Source organism: Macrobrachium rosenbergii, chromosome 10 (genome assembly GCF_040412425.1).
Source record: "Macrobrachium rosenbergii isolate ZJJX-2024 chromosome 10, ASM4041242v1, whole genome shotgun sequence".
Lineage (NCBI taxonomy): Eukaryota > Metazoa > Arthropoda > Malacostraca > Decapoda > Palaemonidae > Macrobrachium > Macrobrachium rosenbergii.
This window is the reverse complement of record NC_089750.1, coordinates 58,038,636-58,048,151: the sequence shown is the minus strand read 5'-3', so window position 1 is coordinate 58,048,151 and position 9,516 is coordinate 58,038,636. Positions and strand designations below refer to the sequence as shown.

Here is a 9,516-nt window from a genome sequence, read left to right as displayed (position 1 = left end):
GTAGTTTATATTTAGACATAGAAACAGAAATAAACAGAGAGAGAGAGAAGAGAGAGAGAGAGAGAGAGAGAGAGAGAGAGAGAGAGCCTTTTTGCTAAAAATAAGACACAAGCACTATGTGCTAAGACGTTATTTGAAACTTACTTCACTTTCAGCATGGAAAATAATTAATATATGTATAGCAATGAACACAATAAACATGCACACACACACAGACACACACATATATATGTGTGTGTGTATGTATATATTATATATATACATATACATGAAAAACAATTAGGATGAATATGTTATATACAGTATTTCGTTTTTTTTAGCTAAACATTTTTCTTGGAGATTCTGGGCAAAGGGAAATGGAAACAGTGCCTACGTATTCAGTGAGCCAGTGCTGGCGAAGGCCTGGCATCAGTCTGGCTTCTCATCGAGACTAATGGGCATCATGCCCTCGGTGATGCCCTGGCTATGCTACCGGAAGTCGTCAAGTTCCATTTAGAGAGTTCGTTCGTTCGCTTTCATGGGCGTCCCATAGAAAGTGTGAATAATTCAATTGGAGTATAGGTTAGACATTTCGGGATTAGATTCCCTTGTGCTCGATCCGCTTTCCTGGAAGACTTTGTGACTGCCCGTGAGGTGAGCTGAAACTTTATTTTCAAAAAACCTAAATGAGTTTTAATAACCTTGTTTAAAATGTACTGATTCTTTGCACTGGTTATCATACTTGAATATCTTTTTCCCCATTTTTTTTATCTGTTATGTTTCTTTGATTTTTATGATTTTTTTTTTATTTTACCATGTTTAATTATGTGCATTTCATTTGGGGTTGGTAACGTGGAAAACATCCCACATTTATATTTCCCTGTGCCTATTTTTCAAAGTTGTGTTTTTCCCTTTGTTTCCTCAGATGTATTGAATAGAGGTCTTTGTTTCCTCAGATCTATTGAATAGAGGTCAATATAAATGGAGGGGAATGTGACTTATCATGACTACGGTCGTGTTTGACTCATTTTGACTCTTTTGTTGTAAAGACTCAACTGGTGGACTTTGATAGCACTATGTTATATTTCTTACTTGGTTAATTGGGTTAACAATTCTGGGATGCAGATATTCCCATTTCAACCCTATTTTGATTCCAGTCTATTACCATCTTAGACTACTGAATAAACTATATTTTTGCAAACATGTTTTTGATGTTCTTTCTTAGTTCACTTAATGAATTGGATAACGAGAGAGAGAGAGAGAGAGAGAGAGAGAGAGAGAGAGAGAGAGAGAGAGAGAGAGAGAGAGAGAGAGACCGTGCTTACCCAGTGAGCAGTCCAGCCATCGCTACCGTGGCTTCTTTAAGATATAAGTTGATTATAACATTGATCTTATAACAGATGTGGAAGGAAGTTATGACCCTATCTGACTTTCTATAGTAGAGTAGAATATATACATATACACCTATATATATATATATATATATATATATATATATATATATATATATATATATATATATATATATATATATATATACATATATATATGTGTGTATATATATATATATAGAATATTTCATTATACATCGTTATGATATATGTGTGTGTGTAAAATATTTCACTGTACATCGAATGAAAAAATTTATTTCGTCAAAGTGATGAAAAATATGTGACAGGCTGATGCTACAAATAAATATTTAATGTCTTGAGCCCTAAAAGAAATTACGAGCTACGTTCAGGAAAATCGATTCATCATCTGCTGTATTTTAAACTTCCATGAAAAACAAGCAAAAGAAGGGAGTAGGAAATAAAAATAATACTTGCAAAATAAGCGATTCCAAGGATATACATAGATCGCATTCGGTAGTGTTCCAAGAAGCAAGACACTACCAAGACTTTAGAGTCCTTGGCAAATGACAGTTACAACGTTCAAGTTCGGAGTTTCGGACATTTAAATCTAGGGACTTTCGACTGTAACATCGTTTTGGGCGGTACTCGTTTAACAGGAGTTTGTTAAGTAATGGTTTTTTCTTCGGGAGTGGTGTATGCAGTTCCTCATTAACTTACCGTAATATAATTGGCAATGTGAAGTTTTTACGAAGAACCCATTTATCACGCAACTGGACTATGGTTGGCGTTTGAGATTTCCATCGACTGTTGTCATTTCGTCGGTCAAGTTATAATAAACCCTGGGCTCCTGCAAGGTAACACTGGAACTTTACTGTATTATTGCTAATATTGTATATTTGTTCTGGGGATTTTCGAATCTTGATGCGTGTTTAGTGTCTTACAAATCTTGGGCAGTCACTATTACTGTGGGTGTTTACCTATAATCTGACGTGAGAATACTACCCAAATTTACAAGATTTAGAGTAAGTTATGCACAGCTCTAAAGCTTTGGCTTTTCCAGGATGTTTTTATTGCGGGTTTGATTTGAGTTCCTGGTCTAACGGTCAAGCTTCACTCATGATAAAGCTGCTCTTTAGCAACAGGTATGTAGGTTTTTTCGCTAAGTTTAGTTTTGTCTTTTTTGTCAAACTTTTAATTTTTCATAAACTTTTAATTTTTAAAATTTACTTTTGTTTTTGAAATAAATTTACGTTTTAAATTTTTAATAAATTTACTTATATTTTTTAATAACTTTACTTTGTATATTTTTTTTAATAAATTTACCATTTATATCTTTTTAATAAATTTACCTTTTATATATTTTAATAAATTTACCTTTATATATTTTAATAAATTTACCTTTTATATATTTTAATAAATTTACCTTTTATATATTTTAATAAATTTACCTTTTATATATTTTAATAAATTTACCTTTAATATATTTTAATAAATTTACCTTTTAAATTTTTCTAAAAATTTAATTATTTTAAAGAGTTGTTAAAATTTTTAAAAATTTTATATTTTTTTAATAAATTTTAATTTACTTTAAATAAATTTCTTTTTAAGTTTTTAAAATAAATTTATTTGTAAATTTTATTAAATTTACTTTGTATTAATAAATCTAATTTTTTTAAATAAATTTACTTTTTAACTTTTTTTATATATTTTTTAATTTGTCATAAATTTCAATGTCATAAAATTTTTAAATTTTTTTAATAATTTACTTTCTAAATTTTTATGAAATTTTTAATTCATAAATTTCATTTTGTCATAAAATTTTTAAATGTGTATGCTGTTCACCTTATCCTCCACCCCTTAAGGGGAGGCGCCCCTGGAGGGGTGGGGGAGCCCCCATGTTCTGCATAGTAAGGTCGTATGACCTACTATGCAGGTTCTTGGGTGGTTGTGAATAAGCCAACTAATCAATCTTTCTTTCAGGTGATAAGTATAGACTTAATCTAATGCTTAATTTTATTGTAAGTTCAGATAGGTATTAGGTGTTTAAATGTTCTTGGTTCCCTCCCACTCGGTTAAGTTTGTAGAAGCTCCTGAGGTTTGAGGAAATTTAAAATGTTTATGCCATCAAAGGGTAGTATTCGGCATTAAAACTAATTAAATTAAATCTTGGTTTATGTACAGGTCTGGCGTCTTGGTTTATGTACAGGTCTGGCGTCTTGGTTTATGTACAGGTCTGGCGTCTTGGTTTATGTACAGGTACAGGTCTGGCGTCTTGGTTTATGTACAGGTCTGGCGTCTTGGTTTATGTACAGGTTTGGCGTCTTGGTATGTTTTACTTTATTCGTTTTAGCTTCCCGAAAATGGATGAAGTTTGTGGTTAGGTTAAGTCAGATGAGTTTTGGCCAATATTCATAAAGGTTTTGCCCGAATTTAAATTTTTAAGCGTTTAAATTTTTAAGCGTAAAGTTGGCTTTAGACTTAATAGAATTTTCAGAGGATTCGAACTTGGTGCACTGAAATTCCATAAATTTGTATTTTATTGTTTTATTTTAATTAGCATGGACACTGGAAGACAGTCAGCATAGTTTTAACATTTAACTACCCCCTTGGTTGTTAACTGCTCAGTTACCAGCGGCCGTTCTGGTTTCGACCTCGCCATGCACTAACGTTTTTGCTTTCTTCCTAAGGTTGGCGGTAACGTAATTCAGTTACGAAGGAGCATTTGATTGCAGAGGATATAGTAACTCCGATACTGAGCTTCAATTTATTCTGAAGGAATACAGCAAGCCCTTTGAAATGACACGGACTTTATTACGTAAGCTTCGTTTAACACCGTCCAGGGAGAAACTATCCTTTATCGCAGTTTCTCTACACGTAAGCCTTCGTCCCGGGATATCGGTGGGTCTGCAAATTTCAGGGGGAGTTTTTCTGTCAATCAGACATCATTTGTAAGGATAATGCTATCCCATATTAAATGCCTTCCAATTACTATCACTCTTACACTTTAGTATTATGATTCTAAATAATTATACCTGTTATCCACACCTTGCATAGCTCTTCGTTGGGTGAGTCGGTGGATCTGTGGACTGGAACTCGCTGGGCCAGAGTTCAATTCCCCGGCCGGGTGATGAAGAGTTAGAGGAATTTATTTCTGGTGATAGAAATTCATTTCTCGCTGTGTGTTTCGGATTCCATAATAAGCTGTAGGTCCCGTTGCTAAGTAACCAGTTGGTTCTTAGCCACGTAAAATGTCTAATCCTTCGGGCCAGCCCTAGGAGAGCTGTTAATCAGCTCAGTGGTCTGGTAAAACTAAGGTATACTTAACTTTTTCACACCTTGCATATTTGTAATATGAGGTTTTCGTCCATTTTCAGGGGTATTTTAATTGTATGTGGACATCAATTTTGACAGTTAATGTACTTAAGTTTTCCAAAGTATGCAACTTACTGAGTTATACGTATTACACATTGATAGTTAAACTTCAATGTATAAATACGATATTTGTGTAGCGTTTAATTAGATAGTAACATTTCAAGGTTGTTTTAGCGGCCGTAGCACCACATGGATAGTTTAAAAAAGCTTATTCCGCAATTACAAATAAATTATCTACCTTTTTTGTGTACCTTTTAATTAACCCTTTAATAAACCTTCTAATAAACCCTATAATAAAAATCCAGGTGGATGGAATAAAATTCAGCGAACTTGGTATTGCCTTTCTCGCAACCAGTAAATTTCTGGTTATAGGAGTTATAGGAAGCTCCCTAATTGTACGGGTAACTTAAGATAATAAGGCTTGCTTTTCTATTAGCTAATCTCTTGAAAATCAATACCATGCAAATTTTCCCTAGACAGATTGTCCGGAGTAAAGTCTGGATTTCTTCTGTTAGCAGATGGAATTAGTTTTATGAAGTGTCAGTAACTCATTGCTACGAACTTTCAGGTTCTGTTAAGACAGCACGAACGCATTTTTTTGTTTAGTTGAAACTATGGAAATTTAAGTCCTGGATACGTTTTGCATAGAATAATTGGAATATGTTTACTTTGAATGGGATGTAGTCAAGTTTAAGAATGTTGGTTAGTTTTGATACTATTAGGTTACTCAGTGCATAAGCAGCGCATTTATGATGCTATCCGCTAACATTGTTTGTTACCCTATGAATACAGGCAACGAGTTTATTACTAGAGGAAAAAGGCTAAGTTTATTACTCTTATGAACACAGGAAATGAGTTGATTACTCGATGTACGTAGGCAATGAGTTTGTTCTATGAAGACAATGAGTTTACTCCGGAACACAATGGGTTTTACTCTGAACACAATGAGTTTTAATGTGAGCACAATGAGAACTATGTGCACAAGCAATATGTTTTACTGTGTACACAGGCAATAAGTTTGATACTAATGTACAGGCAGTGTTTGGAAGTTACTCATGAACACTGGCAATAGTTTTGTGATGCCATACATAAACGTGGGCAATGAATTTAACATGACACCGTTCAAATGCGTGTTAACCTCTCCGAGAACACAGACGGCGAGTAAATGGTACTATCGGCACGATGATTATGATGTTATGATCACAAGGCTCTGAGATATTTATACTATCCTTGAATAAGGGCAGTGCTTTGTGGGGCTGGTCATAACATAATTGGGAGCTGTGGTGCTTCCTTGAACAGTGCGTTGCGGAGCTGTTCATGAACACAGGCAGTGAGTTTGGGATGCTATCCATAAGGCACGAGTTGCCAATAATATTCATCAATAAGGCTGTTAGTGTATAAAATACGCCTTAACATAGATGAGGTTGTGAAGATATGAGTTTGATGCAATTGTTGGTGTCCATTAATTTAATGAATGCCAAGCTATCCATGGCAATTAGGTGTTTGATCGTATTTGCTCTAAAGCACCTGAACTGTTTAAAAGGTCTTAAGACAGTTAATGCATGTCCCAATATACATTTCAAATAAAGTATACCAAGGTAGTCGCTCTTGTTGAGTCTTTTTGATAATTAGTGGCAAAACTGATCTATGATGCAATAATTTCCTCCCTAATAAGAGCTCAACATGACAGAACTTCGTTGCTTTATTTTAAAGTTCAGCGGCGGCTTTTAATTTTTACCTGAATTCTTGAAAGATCAAAGGTCTCTTTAAATATACTTGGATCATAATGTGGGTTAATTTTTACCTGGATTCTTGAAAGATCAAAGGTCTTTTGAAATATACTTTGATCATAGTATGTGGGTTATCTTAACTTAGATTTTGGCGTTTTTTCAGAATAGTACATTTTCTAAGTTTTAACAAATTTTGATTGGTTTCTACCCACTGTATAGTGAAAATTTTTAACATATGGCGTCAGAGTAGCATTGTAAAGTATAAATGTTTGTTTTACAGCCTTAATGCATAATTATGGTATAAAATGTATGAGATAATCTTACTCCAGATGGTTAGAAGTTTTCCGTGGGTATAACCTTTTTTGGGCATTGACTGGAGAAACGTAACCCATGGTTTTTATAAGGCAATAATCCCTTGAAGTAATAGATATCGTACCTATTTCAAGAACTATTAGTTAACGTTCTCTTCACGGAGTAGCCGAGTAATTGCCTATAAAACATTTTCTGCTGCAGTTGGTTTTCTGTTACAGGTCACAGCTTGCTGGAGGAACCAGAATTCAAGAGAAGGTGCAGACACGGGGCGGTTTTGCAAACACTTCGATCTTGTCGTACGATAAAAACTGAGTGGGAGGAGACTCTAAAAAAATGACTGCTAACTCACGTTACTGCCCGGTCTGAACAAAGGAGTTTGAGTTGGCAGCCATACTGCTAAGACAGGGCGGAGGCAACATCTGATAATGAACTGTATATGCTCAGCCTCAGTGCCATTGCAGCCAATGTAACAATGAAAAAAAACGACAAGATAAAGAATTTGGCTCATAGATTGGTTGTTGAAGAGAGGAAAAACGTTCACATACGTTTTAAATAAACAGCTCCTAGGGATTGGTATAATTGCCTAAGGATGGATGAGGCAACATTCATTTTGCTCTTGGGAAAGATTACAATGGTCATTCGAAAGGAGGACACGTGTATGAGGAAATCTATGGAAGACTAAGTGACTCATTACGCTACTTAGCGACTGGCCGTTCTTGCGAAGATTTAGAGGTTAGTGTGGCCATATCCTCTCAGCTCATGGAAGAATTATTTCAAGAGACACGTCATTATATTTGGATAACTCGCCGCAAAGACTACATTTCACAATCACCACTGCTACAAGCGAATGATGGCGTCTAGATATCAAAGTTAGAGGTATCATTACTTCCAATTATTATTTTGTTTCGCCTATAAATCTCGAAGAACTCCGTCCAGAGCTCCTTTATTTACCCCAGAAGTCTGAAGTGTTTGAGCGGAATCCTCTTCTGTGTCATTTCTTGGTAAATGAACTTTTGGTTCATCAAGCCTCGTCGAAGACTCCACTCAAGGGCAAACTATCAGTTCCGAACGACTACATCTGAGAAACACCAATTTGACGGTCGTGTCGGACCGTGAATTGCTCATTCAAACCTCAACTGTCAGGTTTGTCGATCCTGCTTGACTGCCGGGCTTGATGAAGATCAGGCTTGACTAAAAAGCACTCTACTCACATTCAAACGTGCTTGGCCTCTCCCACTTCGATCGGACATTACAAATACCATCTGACTTGAGTGACCGGCTAGGCTGATATTTCTAGGGATCCAAGATGTCGACAACATAGATGTAGGCTTCTATTCATTTAATTTCTGAACTTTCCATACCTCGCTTTCCATTGAAATCCTGTTAGGTTTGTAAGTTACGTTCCTCGGATATTTTGCATTCGTAAACCTACTAATTTGCCTGTGTATTAGTTTTTTTTATTAATAAATAATGGGTCTTCAGTTTCCAGTTCTTGACTACTTCCTCAGTATTTTTATAGGGGAAAACGAAGTATGTGGAATCTGGTTTAACATCCATATAATTACGGACGTTGAAGGTAAAAACTGCTTAATTTAGAAAAATTCCAGACTGTTTAACAGTATTCACGTATGAATGAATACACACGTGAAAGGCCTATATCAAATTTTAAACGTAAGCAAACTAATGTAAGCCGCCCCAGTGGAATTGTTGAAAATTCCATTTGTTCAACACTTATAGTGGAAATGTGGTTTGGGTATTGGTTGTTACCACTCAAATGCTCTCAGCTAATTTGTGGGACAACGAGCTGAAATCTGACTCCATACCAATGAATAAATGTACAGTACCATACCAAAAGTGCCGTTAAATGTATTCTGAGCAAGAAAAATTATGTAAAATACGTAATTTTACCCCTTTAGAACAATGTGTAATTAGAAGGTAAAACTAAATATCAAATTGTTTTATGGAGCTAGTACGGAGAAATTATTTCCATTCTTTGGTATGAAAATTTCATGTGATGGTCAGCCACAGTTCCATGGACAAAGGTCTTAAGCTACGTTGCTAAATATAGGATTTAACGCAAGTGAAAAGAACGTCAAGTTAAGGTTATAAAAAGAATCCTGAAATACTGAAGTTAGTCGTCTTAAAGCATTGCGTGACGTTTTTAATTGCGGGGGGTGGGGGGCGAGCGGAGGTCGTTTGGGAAAACAAACGCAGGTAAAAAGAACGTTGTTATAGATTAGAAAAAAAATCCTGAAATACTGAAGTTAGTCTTCTTAAGAGTATTGCGTGACGTTTTTAATTGCAGGGCGGGGGTGGGGTGGGGAAGTGGAGGTCGTTTGGGAAGGCAAATCTGGTTGACACAAAAAGCTTTGGGATGCAAAATTTCTTTTCTCAAAAACATTGAATAATTTGTTTTTTAACGATTTCCGTTTAACAGATCACTTCGATTCTGAATAGCCTCATAGGTCCAGGCGCTTTGAGTTTTGCCTAAATTTCATATTCCATTCAATTTAAAACGTCACTAGTATCGGGTAATGACTACTAATTTTCACAACTGTCCATGAAACTCGCGTAGGGTGGTAGTGCCGTCAGTGCACCTCATGCGGTGCACTGTAAGCGTTACTTAAGGCTCTTTGCAGCGTCCCTTCGTCCCCTAGCTACAACCCCTTTCATTCCTTTTATTGTGCCTACGTTCGTATTCTCTTAAATATTTTTTTCCACCTTCTCCTATCAATTGTTTCATAGTGGAACTGCGAAGTTTTTCTCCTGTT

General features: G+C 35.5%; 1 long non-coding RNA gene across 2 annotated transcripts; it reads left to right on the top strand.

Moving 5' to 3' along the window:
- Positions 1-1,955: 1,955 nt before the first annotated feature.
- On the top strand, positions 1,956-7,676 carry LOC136843010 (uncharacterized). 2 transcript variants are annotated; one of them, XR_010854411.1, is made up of 3 exons: positions 1,956-2,185; positions 2,392-2,473; positions 6,964-7,676. It is a non-coding gene; the product is annotated as an uncharacterized lncRNA (long non-coding RNA). The 2 variants fall into 2 exon arrangements; XR_010854410.1 differs by lacking the exon at positions 6,964-7,676 and adding an exon at positions 4,019-4,970.
- The last annotated feature ends 1,840 nt before the right edge of the window (positions 7,677-9,516 follow it).